This window comes from Myotis yumanensis, unplaced genomic scaffold, assembly GCF_028538775.1.
Source record: "Myotis yumanensis isolate MYYU_CA2020_CCGP unplaced genomic scaffold, mMyoYum1.0.hap1 SCAF_6, whole genome shotgun sequence".
NCBI classification, from domain to species: Eukaryota; Metazoa; Chordata; class Mammalia; order Chiroptera; family Vespertilionidae; genus Myotis; species Myotis yumanensis.
In genome coordinates, this window is record NW_027223757.1 from 95665418 (window position 1) to 95682744 (window position 17327).

Here is a 17327-nt window from a genome sequence, read left to right on the forward strand (position 1 = left end):
ACAGGTTTAAACAATATTTTTACATATTAGGTGAAATAAAATATATTAATTTCACCTGTTTGTTTTCATTTTTAAAGTGGCTACTTATGAAATTACATATGTGGCTTGCATTATATTTCTATTAAACCGATGTGTTGGTTTATATTCTTTCTTAAGAAATTTATGATGTTCATACCCTAAAAATTGCTTCTGAAGGAGGATCCTTTCTCAAAAATATGGAACGCTTTACTAATTTGGTTGTCATTCTTGCAAAGGTGCCCTGCTAATTTTCTCTGTATGTTTCCAATTTTAGAATACTTTCTGCCGAAGGGAGCAAGCATTTTTTTAAATTTTATTTTATTGTTTAAAATATTACAAATAGTAGTACATATGTCTCTTTTTTTTTCCCATTGACCTTCCCTTGGCCTCCCGAATGCCACTGCATATGCCCTCACCACCTTCCCCCAGTGTCTTGTGTCCATTGGTTATGCTTATATGCATGCATACAAGTCCTTCAGTTGATCTCTTACTGCCCCCCCCCAACACTCCCCAGTCTTCCCACTATACTTTGACAGTCTGTTCAGTGCTTCTCTGCCTCTGTATCTCTTTTTATTCATCAGTTTATAATGTGCTTTATTATCCATAAATGAGTGAGTTCATGTGGTATTTTTCTTTCACTGCCTGGCTTACTTCACTTAGCATAACGCTCTCCAGTTCCATCCATGCTGCTGCAAATGGTAAGAATTTCTTCTCTTTTATAGCAGCGTAGTATTGCATTCTGTAGATGTACCATAGTTTTCTAATCCACTCATCTGCTGATGGGCATTTAGGTTGTTTCCAAATCTTAGCTATTGTAAATTTTGCTACTATGAACATAGAGGTGCATATATCCTTTTGACTGATGTTTCTGTTTTCTTGGGAAATATTCTTAGAAGTAGTCAAATGGCAGTTCCATTTTTAAAATGGGACAATAGAAAAGTACTGAGCACAGGGGAGAAACTGAGGCCAGGGGAAAGATACAGAATATGCCTAGTGGGGTTTGGCTGGCCTGGGACCCAATCTGCTCCTGGATCTGCTGCTGCTGCATGGCTGCAGGTGGCATCAGAATCCCTGAGGCTGCTGGAACTGGGCGTGTCCTGCCAGGCCTGCAGCCATGCCAGTGCTGCCTACCTGCTGTTGCTGCTGCTGCAGCTGCTGCTCCGTGGCATCTCTCTGTGCTGTGGCTCATACTCGCCATGCTGTGGTTGCACCCCGGGTTCATGATGTTCCATGCCTGGCCCTGGGGATTCAGGCCTCCCATTGCTTGCTGCTGTGGAGGGACGGCAGGTTGTGGCCCGCTGGCTTGCATGGTGTTCAGGTTCAGCAGCCTGTGCTAGAGCTGCAGGCCAGGCTGGCTGGCTGCTTACTTGGCTGTGTGCTATTTGATGAGAACTGCCATCAGCTGAGGGTTTGACTTGAGGATGTTGAGCCCTTGCTGCTGCTGGGGGAGCTGGGAAACTTCAGGGTCTGCAGAATGTCCTGCAGGGCACCTGGAGAGATGCTCTGAGGTGGCTGATCCTTGGGTCTGCATAGACATCACGGGTCTGGGCATGTCTCCCATTGGGCATGTTGCTGGGGGATGGTGCCGGCTGCCACTGCCCTTGGTAGGGGAGCAGAATAACAGGCCCACTGACCTGGTTGGGTCACATTCAGGCCCATGGGGGCCATCTCGCTCTCGTGAGTCACCGTGCCTCAGGAGCATACCATTGTTGGTGCTCACCCAGTACAGGGGCTGCTGCTGCTGCGCCTCACGTGCAATCTGCTGGGTGCCTCCACTGTTGCAGGTGGGCCTGGTTGGGGGGGGTGGGGCTGGAACCTGGTGAGTGGGCTTCCCAGTGCAAACTGTGGTGGGGGGCTGAGTTCTGGCCACACTGGAGAAGCCAGCTAGTGACAAGCTCACAGGCAAGGGCTGGGACAGAGTCAGGGGCTGTGGTGTCCAGGGTATGCTGGGATTCAGTATGGGGAAGAGGGGTGGCACTGAAGAAGGTGAAGGCAGACTCCGTTGAGGCACGGTGTGGGTGTTGTTGGTGGCATCTAGCGCATGAGCTGTGTGCTGCTGGCAGTGCTGTATCTCCTGCTGGCAGAGCTGTTTGATGTTGAGGCAATAGGGAATTGACAGGGTTTGGCATGGTAGCAGCAATGGGTGATGAATTGCTAGCGCACTCCACAACCTCCATTGGTCTTGTATTGGCAGCCCTTGGTGTGCTGCACAACCCAATTCATCTTCTGGCAGGATGGCTGTGGGCAGTTGGCATCACGGCACTGGCGGGCATGCCCCAGGGACTGGATGCAGCACTGGATGGCATAGCGCCACCACTCTCAGAGGCTCCTGAACTGTGGCTTACCCTGGCTGCCACTCTCATCATCCAAGCCCAGCCCCACCTTCACCATCTTGTGGGTGTGGCCCTTTACGTTGTAGCGGTTGATGCCCTCGCACCAGCTACTGCTCCCTCGCCGGGGGCATCGCCTCTGCTTCAGCTTCTGCAGTGGTGGTTACTGCGTCCTCTGCTCCCACTCCCCAGGCTGCAGCACCACCATGGTGTCGCTTCTCCTGTGTTGCTGTTTTGGCAGCCACTGTGCCTTTGTCCAAATGGTCATCTGGAAGACGTCCAGAAGGTCTCCTGGTCTAATTAGCATACTACTATTTTATTAGTATAGATAGGTACTTATAGTTGATTTTGATGGTTAACTTGGATCAACCCATGATTTTGTGCATTTTGGAATTCTCAAAATAAATCCACTTTTCATCACCAGTCACAATTTGATGCAAAAAGACTTTGTTTCATGTTGTTGAAACAACATTTCACTGATGACTTTTTGATTTTCCGTTTGTCTTTCATTCAGTTGATGTGGCAACCATTTTCCTTCTTTTAAAATATTTCCCATTGCTTTTAAATTATCAGAAATTGTTTTCTGAGCAATGTTTAATCTTTTTGCAAGTTTTTTTTTTTTTTAGTTTGGCATGCATCTTCATCCAATAATGCTTGTAATTGTTGGTTTTTGAACTTGTTCAGTTGACCTAGACGTTCTTTGTCTTTCACATTGAAATCATCATTTTTAAAACATTTAAACCAGCATTCACAAGTATCTTGATATAAGGCATGTTCACCATAAGCTTCCTGAAGTATACAATTACTTTCAGCAGCATTTTTCTTCAAAAAAAGTAATGAATTAAAACTTCCTGCAATTGCTCTTTTTTTGGCATTAAATTTGACAGTTTAAGCATAAAAATATCTATGATGTTAACACCTTCAGAAAATTTGACATATGAAGTTTTCAAGCTTGCTGTCAATACAACAAAATAGCATACATATCAAATTGCATATAAATTAAGATATGTGTAATAACATCTATTGAAAGAAATAAGTATTATTAACCGGTACACCTGGTAGGTATGTTACTTCATTTCATGTTGTCCCAAAGCTCCTTAGACTCTCTTGCTTTCTATTTTTTTCCTCCAGTTGCTGTTCAGATTAGGTTTGTTTCTCTAAACCTATCTTGAAACTTACTAATTGTCCTCCGCTTCTCCTAGTCTACTGTTGAAACCTTCCATTGTGTTTTTATTGTATCCATATCACTTTTGAGTTCCTCTTGAGTCTTATCTAGGTTGTTGATTTTCTTGTCCATCTGATTTATGAACTACTAGATGCCTGGTGCACAAAAATTTGTGCACTTGGGGGGCATTCCTCAGCAGAGCCTGCTCCATCTAACAGTCTGGGAGCCCTCACAGGATGTCCTACTGATGTCCCTGTGGGGAGTGGGCCTAAGTCACAGTCTGGCCTCCCTCTGTGGAAGGCAACTGGCCAATCAGGTATATAGATACTTTCTGAAGGCAGCACAGACTCCTTCCTTATTTCTTTCCTCTGTGGTTGGAGAATAGGGGACTAAAAGGTGGAGACAGAACTGTGGCCGGGCCTGGGGCTCTTGTAGGCAGCAGAAAGAAGGAGAGGGCTGGGGAAAGTCTAGACATGGTTTTCTTAAAATTTCCTTCCTTCCTCTGGGCCCCTCGCTCTGATATTTCCTTGTCGTGGTGGATGCTTGGGCCTCGGACTGACAGGAGCCCAGCAATGGTGGAGTTCAGCCCCCTCACTTCTCAGCTGAACATACAACCTCCTCACATTTCAAGTGGAGCTGTTTTCAAGTGGCTAAAGTGCTGGAAATTCATGCCTCCTGGCCTTTCCCCTCTCAGGTTTCCTCCTTGGGTCAGCTGCAAACTTCACCAAGACATGGAAGCAACTCTGCCCTGGTAGTTCTGCACCAACCCCTGCCCGGGCCCGGCTGGGAACTCTTCCTTGAGGTCTCTGGGTCCACAGTCTGAGCTCAGGGAGGTCACCCAGAGCCCGTTCCCCCAGACAGGTGGGGCGGGGGGGATAGCTTGAAGAGCTGGAGGAAGATGGCAGAGCAAGAGTTGGTATGAACCAGCGCCTGATTAGCCAGACTTCCTAAGCTCCCCACTGGGCCCAGGCTGGGCCCCTTCCCCACACCAGGAGGATCACAGATGAGGTCCTCTCCCTGCACCCAGTGCTCTCCTCCCTGTTCTACCACTGGGGAAAGGGAGCAGCTCACTTGCTCTGAACCCTGCCAACCTGGCAGGCTGAAGCACAGGTGGTGCAGCCTAGGGTGCTGGTGGCTGTGAGCCTTCTCCACTTCCCTGAAGCATGGGGCAGGGTTGCAGCAGCTCACAGCCATCTTTCTCTCTCTCTCTCTCTCTCTCTCTCTCTCTTTCTCTCTCTCTCGCTGTCTTGGAGAGGGTCTCATGTTCCCGACAGGCAAGTGGGGGCTCAGGTGAAGGCAAGTGATGCCAATTGCCTCTCCTGAGCCCCTGCCTGCACCCGGGTCACACACGGAAGTGGACCCCATGCCCCCGCCTGCCTCCAGGTCGCACATGGGAGTGGGTTAATTTGCATATCACTCTGATCAGCCAATGGTGGGCATAGCAAAGGTATGGTCAATTACCATGTTTGCCTATTATTAGTGTAGATATGACCATTACTCTGAATTATTTTTCTGTCATATTGCATGCCTCCATTTCATTTAGTTCTTTGGCGGGGGGCAATTTCTCCTTTTCATTCTGTTGGGGGTTGCTTCTTTGTTTCTCCATTGATGCTATCACCAAAGGGTCCAGGTACCAAGTTGTGTGGTGCCTGAGCCACAGTGGAGGGCTTGGTGGAAGCCTTGCAAGCTCCAAGAGTCATGGGAAAGCTTGTGGAGCCAGGTGGCATGGCCACCATTGGTTAGCAGGAGGAGAACTCACTCCAGAACTCATAGGAGCCAGAGGCAGGAAGGCTGGAGTCTTGGTGTCAGTGGCTCTGCAGCTGAGGTAGTATGTTTTTGTCCAGAGTAGCTATAGGGTCCCGGTTTGCATCTGAGCCCAAACTGGGTGGTGGTAGGCTGGGCTCCTAGTCACAGAAGCTTTGCCCTTCAAAATGGTGTAATTTCTCTGCCAACGCCGACCACCCAGGAATGCTTGGATTGGTCTAGAAGAGCCCAATCCACCAGCCCCCAAAACTCCTGAAGAATCTGTTACACAAACACACACACACACACACACACACACACACACACACCACATGTCCACACACTCCACTTTCACTCCCTCACTCTCTTACACTCACTTCCTCACTGCCTTCCTGTCAGCAGACATGATGCTCTTTCTGCTGGAAGGTTTTTCATTGCTGCTTCAATTTTCTCCATAGTCATGGGTCTATTCAGATTTTCTTTTATCGTTCCTGATTGAATTATGGAAGGTCATATGTTTCTAGGAATATATGCATTTCTTCTAGGTTGATCAGTTTGTTTGAATAGAGATGTTCATAGTATTTTCTTACAATCCTTTGTATTTATGTGTGGTCTGTTGTTATTTCGAATCTTTCATTTCTGATTTTGTTTATTTGGGTCCTCTCTCTTTGCTTCTTGGTGAGCCTGGCTAGAGATTCATCAATCTTATTTATCCTTTCTAAGAACAAGCTCTTGGTTTTATTGATTTATTTTGTCTCTATGTCATTTATTTGCACTCTGATCTTTTGTTATTTCTTTCCTTCTGCTCACTCCGGGCTTTTATGTTACTGTCTTTCTACTTCTTTAAGTGGTAGAGTTAGATAACTCATTATGAGTTTTTCTTGTTATTTAAGTTGGCATGTAATGCTATGAACTTCCCTCTCAAGACTGCTTTCACTATGTCCCATAGATTTTGGATTGTTGTGTTTTCATTGTCATTTGTTTCCAGGTTATTTTTAATTTCTTCTTTGATCTCTTTGGTAACCCAATCATTGTTTAATAACTGCTATTTAGCCTCCAAGTTTTTGAACTTTTGATTGTTTTTATTTTATTTGATTTCTAATATTATGCCATTGTGGTCTGAGAAGATGTTTGACACGATTTCAATCTTCTTGAATTTGAAGAGACTTTGCCTGTGTTCCAATATATGGTCTATCTTTGAAAATGTCCCATGTGCACTTGAGAAGGATGTATATTCTGTAGCTTTGGGTTGAAATGTTCTGAAGATGTCAGTTAAGTCTATCTGATCTAGTGAGTCTTTTAGGATTGCTGTTTCTTTGCTTTTATTTTGTCTAGAGAATTTATCCAGTGATGTCAGTGGGATATTAAAGTCCCCTACTCTGATTGTATTGCTGTGATTCTCTTCTTTGATATATTCAAGAAGATTTTTTATGTATTTGGATGCTCCTGCATTTGGGTGCATATATGTTTAAGAGAATTATATCCTCTTGTTTCATTGATCCCTTAAGTATTATGAAGTGGCCTTCTTTGTCTGGTGTAATGGCCTTCACTTTGAGGTCTATTTTGTCAGCTATAAGTATTGCTACCGCAGCTTTTTAAAATTTTCATTTACCTCATCAATATTTCTCCATCCCTTCACTTTCAGTCTGTGTGAGCCCCTTCTTCTGAGGTACGTCTCTTGGGGACAGTAGATATATGGTCATGTTTTCTTATCCATTCAGCCACTCTGTGTCGTTTTATAGAAGTATTTAATCCATTTACGTTGAAGGATATTATTGATAGGTATTTGTTTGTAGCCATTTTTATTTTTTTATGCCTGTGTCCCTTCTTCCCTTGCTATTTCTTCTTTTTATTACAGTCCCTTTAGCATTTCTTGCATTGCTCTCTTGGAGGGATAAACTCACTTAGGCTTTCTTAGTCTGTGAAACTCCTGCTTTCTCCATTAATTTTAAATGATAGCCTTGCTGAATAGAGTATTCTTGAATTTAGTCCCTTGTGTTGCATCAATTTGTATACTTCATTCCATTCCCTTCTGAACTAATGTGTTTCTGTTGAGAAATAATCTGATAATCTAATGGGAGATGCTTTGTAGGTAACTATCAGTCTCTTTCTTGAAGTCTTTAGGATTCTCTCTTTGTCGTTAATGTTTGCCACTGTAATTATAATGTGTCTTGGTGTGGCACTTTTGGGTTCATCTTGTTGGGGACTCTCTGTGCTTGTGTGACTTTTTCTTTCCCATATCAGGGAAGTTTTCTTTCATTATTTCTTCAAATAAGTTTTCTAATCCTTGCTCCTCTTCTTGTATTTCTGGCACTCCTATTACACATATGTTACTTTGTTTCATGTTGTCCCAAACCTCCCTTAGGCTGTCCTGCTGTCTAATTGTTTTTTTTCTAATTGCTGTTCAGATTGTGTGTGTTTTCAGTCCTATCTTCTAACTCACTGATTCAGTTATTCGCTTCTAATCTACTGTTGAATCCTGCCATCCTGTTTTTATTTTTACTGTAGCTATATCATTCTTGAATTCTGCTTGATTCTTACATAAGTTGTTGATTTTCTCATCAATCCAATTTACGAACTATATGACCCTTACTCTGAATTCTTTTTCTGACATATTGCATGACTTCATTTCATTTTCTGCAGATTCCTCCTTTTCTTTCCATGGGGGTTTGTTTCTCTCCCCCCCATTTTTGCTGTCCCTTTCTGGCCTTAGGCACCCTGCTTGGGGTTTGAGCGGTTATCAGGGCCATTGTTTGGAAATTATTAGCCCAGATGCTGGGTCTGCCTTGTGTCTCATGCCTTTATTGACTCTGCTCTTGGTTGTATCCCTTTCTTCATAGATCTGGTTCCTAAGTTGTCTGTTTCCTATCCTTGGGGTGTTGGGAGCACTTCTACAGTTCCTCTGGTGTGTGACTCCCTGTGAGGACCCAGAGCTCTCTGGCATGCAATTTGCTCTGCAGCCCTGGCACCTTGTGCACCATGGCACCCTAAATCTCTCTGACATTGCACTTACAGCGTGGTCCTGTGGCCCCTGGCTAGGCACACTGGCTTGCTATAGGTCACCCTGGCAGCACTCTCCTGTGGCCCAGAGTGAGTCATGAGCTGTGTTTCTCTGAGTAGCCCCTGCAGGACTCTACCAGGGGCTGGGAAGAAGCGAGTGCGGGTTTCTCTGGGTGGCTCATGCTGGGTTACTCCATGTTGCTCTGGCAGCAAGACCCAGGGCTAGGGATGGAATAGTTGTTGGTTGCTCTGGTTCATACTGTCCTTGTTTTATTTTAGCCTGGAGTAAGATGCATTCTGGGTTGCCCCAGTTCACCCCTCTCAGTGTGGAGTGGGGCAGATTGTGCTGGGTTGCTCAGTCTGTGCTCTCCTGTTGCCCAGAGTGAGGTGCACGTTGTGTTACTCCAGATGGCCCCGGCAGGACAGTCCCAGTGGCTGGGATAGAGTGGGCATAGGTTGCTCTGGGTCACATAGTAAGAGCTACGCAGTGGCCCTGAGTGAGGCATGCACTGGGTTCCTCTGGGCCACCCCTCCTGGGCCAGGGTGAAGCGGGCAAGGGTTGCCCCAGGTCACCCCAGCTGGGCTATCTATGGGGCCTGGAGTGGAGAAGGCAATTGTTGCTCTGGGTCACACAGTCCATACACTCCTGTGGCCTAGTGTGGAGTGTGCTGTGACTTGCTCTGCTCTGGGTCATCCTAGCAGTAGCTCAAGAGGCTCGGGGTGGAGCAGGCACTGGGTGGCCCCTGGTCAGGCTAGCAGCACAGTTCCAGAGGCTGAAGTGGGGGTGGGGAATGGGGTTACTCCTAGCTTGCACTCACTGGGGGGCCTTGGAGTTGGATACTAGGACTCTTGGTCCCAGCAGGTTGGTGAGGAGCCCTGGTGTGGGAGCTCACTCTGGCTGCTCATGCTCCCTGCAGACTACTAGCAGCCTGCCTGGAGTACTGTCCCACTCATTGTCAGGGCATGGTGATGGTTTCATGCAGGTTATGGCTAGCAAGTGGCATTCTCTAGGCATCCTCTGCAATTCCTTATTGAAAATTGTCTCCTCAGTTGTGTCTAATATTTTAATTCAGGGTGGATGTTAGTTGCTTTTCAGGCCTGGCCCTAGGAGGAGGTGCATGACACTGCTGCTTATTTGGTCGCCATTTTCTATTCTCCCTCTATCTGTCATTCTTGCATGTGAGTGTATGAATCAGTTCTGTAGAATCATCTGGTCAGAACTACCTCTTGTACCTGATTTTAATCTTTCCTTCTATCTTCATTATTTCTACCTTGAATTATTCTGAAAATCTAGTACTTTTATCTCAACTAGTAACCTTAGATAAACATTTTCATGATTTTAGATTTATTGATAACCATTAAAATCTCATCTCTGTGTCCAACTTGTGGAATTTTAAAGGCTAGGTTCTCCCTGTGCTATTGGATTACTCTTGTCTAGTAGATATGTTGTGGTACAAAGTATAGTCGGCTGATCATTTTAGATATCCCTCCTACGTCTGCTTGTGAGTTTGCAGAGGCATTACATCAAAACAAATGGGAAATACTTTTAAATTTAGGAAGACAAGTAATGTCTCAGATATCATACTTTTAAGTTACTGGATTTGGTGTCATTTTAAAAATGTCCAAAACAAAGGGCTTGAATTTTATCCCCTGTGGGTTTTCCAAAACCGTAAGTGTAGTCTCAGTCACCTAATAAGAGGTGACTTCTGGTAGGTTTTTTGTTTCATTTCATTTTTAATATTCCATAAGGAGTGTGTGAGTGTGAGAGAGGGTCAGTGTGACAGCTGGCTATGAGGTAAGGCCCCCATAGAAGAGGGCTGGTGTGCAAGGGTGTTGGCATGGCAACGGTCAAAGGATGTTTGTTTACTTTCAGGGCACTCGCACATTTGAGTTTACTAGTATCAGAACTGTTGCAGACTCTGGGTTCAGGAACCCTCTATGTAAACATAGTAAGTGCTGGAGTTAAACAGTTTGAGTATGAAGTCTACACATAGCATTTTTTTAGTTTATCCAGTTTTGTGACACTTTCCACATCAGTAAAATGGGGAAAAAAAGTAACACGGCATTGTTAGATTTAATGAGACACCTAATGCATGAAACTTAGTATAATATCAATTTGGCATTGTAAAGAAAACACAATCGCCGAGACCGGTTTGGCTCAGTGGATAGAGCATCAGCCTGCAGACTGAGAGGTCCCGGGTTTGATTCCGGTCAAGGGGATGTACCTGGGTTGCAGGCACATCCCTGGTGGGGGTTGTGCAGGAGGTAGCTGATCGATGTTTCTAACTCTCTCTATCTCTCTCCCTTCCTCTCTGTGAAAAATCAATAAAATATATATAAAAAAAAGAAAACACAATCTTAGTTGTGATTTGGATTATTAATTGTGAAAAGGATACTTGTAAAATAGATGTACCATTTGCATCTTCTGAAAATAAAGTGAATTGTCATGGTTCCTTGTACATTCTGTCTTCCATGATTTCTCCACAGTCTTCCCCAGCTTCTCCTGTGTAGTCAGGTAACTGACTTTGAAGCTTGGGAACCACTGGTGAACCTACAACTTTCTATGGATAAATCACTATATATAATTTCTGCAGAAATTAAGCTAATCTTTAAAGTGTCTCCCTTTGTCTACCTTCCCTCATCCCAAAGTTACCCATTTGTAGCTGCATAAGTAAAGAACAGAGGGAGAGAAGACCGATTAGGGAGAATTTGGAGAGTGTGAAGAAGACTCATCTGGGCTACAAATGGGCAGCTTGTTAGAGGCAGAAATACAATACTGGAGAAATACACTACCTATAATCATAAGAAATTTTAATCATGCTCCGTTAACCATGATGGTTCTGTTCTGATTAGAGACAGCACATTCTCATCTGGCTGGGGAGTTGTACATGGAATCCGGGAGCTCTCCTGAAAATGTGGCCCATCCTCCTCATCCAGGGACTGCCTATTATCATGGAAAGATTGTCAATCTTGTTTCAGAAACCAATGGCACCAGCCCTTTGCAAACCCCAGCCCTTTGCAAACCCCTGGCCAACATTGCCTGTAATCTGTAACCATTACCGTATTTTGAATGCCCTTTTTTATTCCTTTTGCCTACTTCTCCATATAATCTTTACCCCATATAAGCAGCCGGTTTATGGGGGTGGGGAGGTACTGAGCAGATTTTTGTAGGTAACTGGAAGCTCTCTCATACAGTTGACATTATTGTAATAAAAGCTCATATATGATTCAACCCTGTCTCTATGTAATTGGCTCAAGTAGTGACAGGCAGCACAGACCCATTGGTTGTTCAGATTCAAGCTAACCAGATCTTCCAAGCTTTCCTAATGCACTCAAGTAATACACAGCTAGAAATAAGTTTGAGCATTGCAAAGCGCTCTGGGGGCTGAGGCGGCTTGGGCATCAGGTCCCCTCTGCCGCGCCCCCCCCCCCCCCCCCCCCCGGCGTCCCACTGTCCTCTTTTCCAGCAGCAACTGTGGCCTCTCCCTGGCCCCTAAGGAAGGGGTGTCCAGCCCCTCCTCTCACAGCAGCAGCAGGTACTGCTGTTGTAGTCCTTAACCCTTTCAGTACATTTTCAAACAGGGAAATTTTACCAACTGCATCTCCAGCCACTTTCACAGATCCCAGGGCTGCTGCTTGTCTCCCTTTAACCAGCAAGCCAAGTGCTTAAGTCTTTTATTGGGCTTTGAAAAATGCTCATTAAGGCAGTAGCTCTTGTGTCAGGCAACCCCAGGCCTTTCCTGCTTCTCCTGCTGCTTCTCCTGGTGGCTTTAGGTGGCTGTGGGCATTCGGCTGCCCTCTGCCTTCTTTTCCTGCTCCTGCTTCTCCAGCAAAAGTCTCTCCCAAGCCTCCTCCTCCCAGAAACTCTCTGCAACCTGCTGCAGGCAGATGGAGACTCTAAATCACAAGGGGCTTCCGAGGGAGGCTGCAGCCTCACTGTTGCACTGCATTCACCCAGGGGGTTGCAGGACTCACCTCAGCCTTTCCCCACAGGGCTCCTGGGGACTCAGTTTCTAGTCCTGCTGGCAACTGGCTGTCTCTATGGCAGGGGCTGCTTTAAATCACCCAGGTGGCTGCGACTTCAGCTCCGCCTCTCCTCTGCCAGGCTCTTGGAAGTTCAGTTCCCCCCAAGCTGCTCCTACTCTATTCTTCCCAGTCCCCTAGGGGTGTCAGAGTCACTATGACTGAGGGACACTCACCCCAGAGTCCTGTCGTGATGCCCAGTGCTGGGAGCACTGGCTCCTACTCGGACCAACATATCTTCCAGATCCTCGTACCTCAGTTTACCATCCTGCCAACTATGCCAACTGTTAGAGTCACCAGAAACACTGGTCAAGTAAATGTATTAGGCTTTGAGAGCCACATATAATCTCTGTCACATATTATATTTTTCATGGCCCCTTAAAATGTAAAAATATCCCTAAGTATAAAGTGTACAGCAAGATACTGTGGGCTAGAATTGGCCCATGGCTTTGGTTAGCGATACCCTGCTATTGACTATGACATCTGGACTTGAGAAGTGCACCATGCTGACCCTCCAATGGTAACACCGCTTGAATTAGGAGGATTTTTCAAAAGTCTAAATGTTTTCAAAAGCAAGAGAATATCATTCATACCTATGCCAAACCCCTGCCTCTTTGGGAAAAGAAAACCCTAATCTCTAATGAGATTATTAGGTACTTAAGCAAGTTTCTTCGTAACACCAGGATAAACATGTATTTAGGGGTCAAGCTAGGAAAGGTTTGGTGCTGTAAACACTATGACAGTTCTTGATATAAAAGGCCTATAGGAGAAGTGTACATGTACACTTCTTCAGGCTACATACAAATAACTATTAGACATACTTTTTAGAATAGGCAAAAATATACCTTTTAATAATAAAGGTATAATAAGATACATTGGAAAAATATCCAGCAACTGGAGCTTCCTCACCTTATTTGCAACCACAAAGGTTCTAAGTCTGTAGATCACATCAGCTTCAGAAAACCCTTCCAGGTGTCAGCAGCTGCTCTATATATAACTGAACAGAAAATGGAGGTTTGTGTACCTGTCACAGTGAAAGCCAAACTCATGAGACAGGTGCTTGTGGAAAAGAAAAGAGGATTTATTCAGGAACCATATGACCTGGGAGAATGGCAGGCTCCTGTCTCAAAGAGCAATCCCTTCACCCTCTGTCTCAAAGACCATCTCCTCTTCCTGCTCAAGCCTTCTGTTCTTATATGGATAGTGAGAGGAGGGCTTTCCCCCTATCCGATTATCTTGCTGGCTCTTGGTGTACCCATGGCCCTATCCATTCATATTTCCAGCTTTTGGCAGCTCAGTGTAAGATCCTCCCCCTAAACCATCTTGGCCAATGGGAGACACTCTCCTGGGCCCCAGATGACTGTCTGCTCCTATGGTAACAACTCCCCCTTTCCAAATTCTGGATCCTTGTAATCTCACAGGGTAAATGAATGAAGGTCTCATCTTCTGTGGTTTCTTCCTGCTGTCAAATGGCATAGTCTCACCTATGCCTGGGTCCAGGGATTCTTACTGTCTAATAAAAGAAGTGGTGGGGGCGGAGGGTAGGGGGAGAGTCAAGAATGGAGGGAAGCCTTTACAGGAGGAAGATTGTTGTCTTCTGAAGATGGCATACGCAGTGTCTAGCGGATGGGGCTACTGAACTAGCACAGCTGGTTAAGTGCTTCATATTGCAAGAGGCGGTGCTTCCAAAGTGAGACCTATTGTGCAGACAAACAATCAAGTGTTTAGTGAGGGCTATGCCCTGTAGTGTGTGTGTGGGGAAATGTAGTGAAATCAGAAACTGGAGAGACTAAAGGACCCGCATCATCTAATCCTTAGCATGGCTTTGGGTGTCACTCTCAATAGCAGGATAAGTTTGCTAATGAAGTCCCTGTCTGGAAAATGCAGAATAAAATGAAAAGTCACATTGTCACTTAGCTTTGAGAGGCACTGTTTCTATCTGAAAAAGGAATGTTAAAACTCTTTCAGGAGTGAAGGTCCAGCTTTCCCTTGCAGTATCAGCAGCTGCAGCAAGATCTGAATCCTCCTCAGGTGGTACCCACTTCATCTGTGTGGGGTGGATCCAAGGACTGAGTCCCATGAGCTTTAGGAAGGAGTGTGTTGTCAGCAGGACATCATAGGGACTGGTCTATTGCTCAGCTAACTGCTGCTCTGGACCTTGAGTCTTCCAGGTCTTTAGTAAGACTCGGTCTCCAGCTAGAATGCGTGTAAGGGCCTGTCAGATAGGTAGATGGACCTGCAATGAGCCAACTTGTGCAAAATTGTCAGTTTTGCCCTAGGTGTTGTTCATATTGTTTGATTTTCAATTCATGTTCTAAATCTAAAGAGGGTGTCCCTAACACAGGAACTTGGAAGGGTCTCCCATAAACTGTCTCCAAGGGTCTGAGTGTGCTTTGGGGCACTCTCCTAGCCTGGAGCAAGGCCATAGGGAGCACCTGGTCCCATTTCAAATGTGTTTCCTGCATATTTTCACCAGGGTCTTTCTTGTGTGGTTCATTTTCTTATTCTTCCCATAGATCGAGGCCTTCAAGATGCATGTAGTTTCCATTGAATCTGTAGTGCATGTCCTACCTTCTGGGGGATTTCTGAAGTGAACATGGTTTATTGTTACTTTGAATGCTATGAGGAAGTTTAAACATAGGAGTTACTTATTTGAGTAGACATTTTGCTACCTCAGTTGCCTCCTTAGTTCTAGTGGGTTATTCCTCTACCCTTCCAAAAAAAGTGTCTACAAACACTACTAAAATTTTAAAGTTTCCTATAGTTTTAGGCATCAGTGTGAAGTCAACTTGCCAGTCCTCAAAATAGGCATATCCATTTATGTTATACTTCCTTTCCTGAATTGTTTTTGGTGCCTATTGGACAGGCTTGGATGACCTTCTAAACGGTCTTCTGTAAATGAGAGCCCTTCAAATGATATCAAATGAGGTCCACTAAAGCATCGTTTCCATAATGGGTCCATTCATGTAGGTTTTTGAGGATGGGGTATACTGGAGTCCCAGGGAATGAGAACATACCATGATTGTTGATTTTCCATATAGAATTAGTGTCAGTGCTAGAGAATCTCCATGAATAGCTACTTTCCTCATTTCATTCTATATAATGGAGTTTAATTTCTGAAAAGTTCTGTGGGGAATTAAAGCCCCAAGAAATGGTGGACCTCAGGAGGCTTGTCTTGAGGTTTATCAGCAGTTTGGTTTCCCAGGTAAAAACAAGTCAAGAAAAATTAATACCAATCATTTCAAAATTCTTCTAGAATTTTGACAATTAAGCAATGCTTTCAAATTTACTTTATGAGACCAGAATTGCTGTATACCAAAACCAGACAAGCACACTATAAGGTTGAAAATTCTAGCCCAATATTGTTGATGAACACAGATACAAAAATCCTCAACAAAATATTCGCACAGTAGATTCAGCAATTAATGCTAGTAGGCAAGAAAAAGCAATAGAAGTGATTTTAATCAGAAAAGAAAAGAAATAGAACTGTCTTAATTTCCTGATGACATGATATATACACCTATCTTGATGATATCATATATAGATATCTTTCTATGATAACATATATACATATTTCATATATATATATGTATATATCCCTAAGAACTCAATCCAAACACTCTTCCAATAATAAATGAATTTGCAAATGACCTGAACAGACACTTTCCTCTCAAATACATACAAATGACCAACAAATAAATGAAAACTGGTCAATTTCACTAGCTGCTTGGAAAAATAAAAATGAAGATACAATGTGATACACCACATATTTGTCAGAATGGCTATTATCAATTAGACTAGTAATACTGTCAGATAAGTGTGGAGAAATAAGACCCCTCATTCACTGCTTGTAAATGTATGCTGGTGCAGCCACTATGGAAAACAGTAAGGAGGTTCCTAAAAAATTAAAAATAGGGTTCCCATATGACCCCACAACCCCTATAATGGATATCTACCTCCCAAATTTTTGAAGGCATTTATTTACTAGAATATATGTGCCATGATGTTCATTGCAGCATTATTCATGGTGGCCAAGAGGTGAAAACAACAGAAGTATCTCTCAATATAGGATTGGAGAAAGATATGGTACATATATACAGTGGAATACTACTCAGCCATTAGAAAAAATGAAATTTTGCCATTTGTGACAACATTCAGACAAAAAAGTCAAGAACCAGCCCAGCTGGTTGGGTGTCAACCTATGAACCAGGAGGTTACATACAGTTTGATTCCAGGTCAGGACACATGCCCTGGTTGCAGGCTTGATTCCTAGTAGGGGGCATGCAGGATACAGCCTAGCAATGATTTTTCTCTCATTGATGTTTCTATCTCTCTCACTTCCTCATTAAAATCAATAAAAACATATAAAAGAGTCAAGAACCATATGATTTCACTCATATACGGGATATAAAACTGAAAGCAACAAATGAACAAACAAGAAAAAACCTCATAGGTGCAGACAACATTATGGTGGTTACCAGAGGGAAAGGGTGTGGACAGGGAGTCAAGGGTAAGAGGGACAAATATATGATAACAAAAGAAGATTTGACTTTGGGTGGTAAACACTCAATGCAATATACAGATGATGTATCATAGAAATGTACACTTGAAACCTATATAATGTTATTAACCAAAGTCACCCCAACAAATTTAACTTAAAACAATACCTAAAACAAAAGGTCTCATTACAGAAATTCCAAAGTGTCTACATTTACATAAACTTCATATCACAGTAGAAAACAACATATAAGAATGTGCTTTAATTATAGTAGAAATTCTGACACTGATGAATCTGTATAAAGTACTTAATGTCTACACTAATAAAAGACAAAGATGGTAATTGACCATACCTTTGCTACGCCCACCAGCCAATCAGAGTGACTATATGCAAATAACCCAACCAAGATGGTGGTTAATTTGCATATACTGGCTGGGAGTGAACACTGAAGACAACGTGGAAGTGAAGCACTACAGCTACAGAAGGGAACAAAGTAGAGGAGGCGGAGACAGGAATGGATCCAAGGTGGCGGAGGCGGGAGGTGGGAGGG

At 44.1% G+C, this 17327-nt stretch overlaps 1 non-coding gene across 1 annotated transcript; it reads right to left on the minus strand.

The window, feature by feature from the left end:
* Positions 1-209: 209 nt before the first annotated feature.
* On the minus strand, positions 210-316 carry LOC139013314 (U6 spliceosomal RNA). The gene has a single exon (XR_011471976.1). It is a non-coding gene; the product is annotated as a U6 spliceosomal RNA (small nuclear RNA).
* Between the last annotated feature and the right edge of the window lie 17011 nt (positions 317-17327).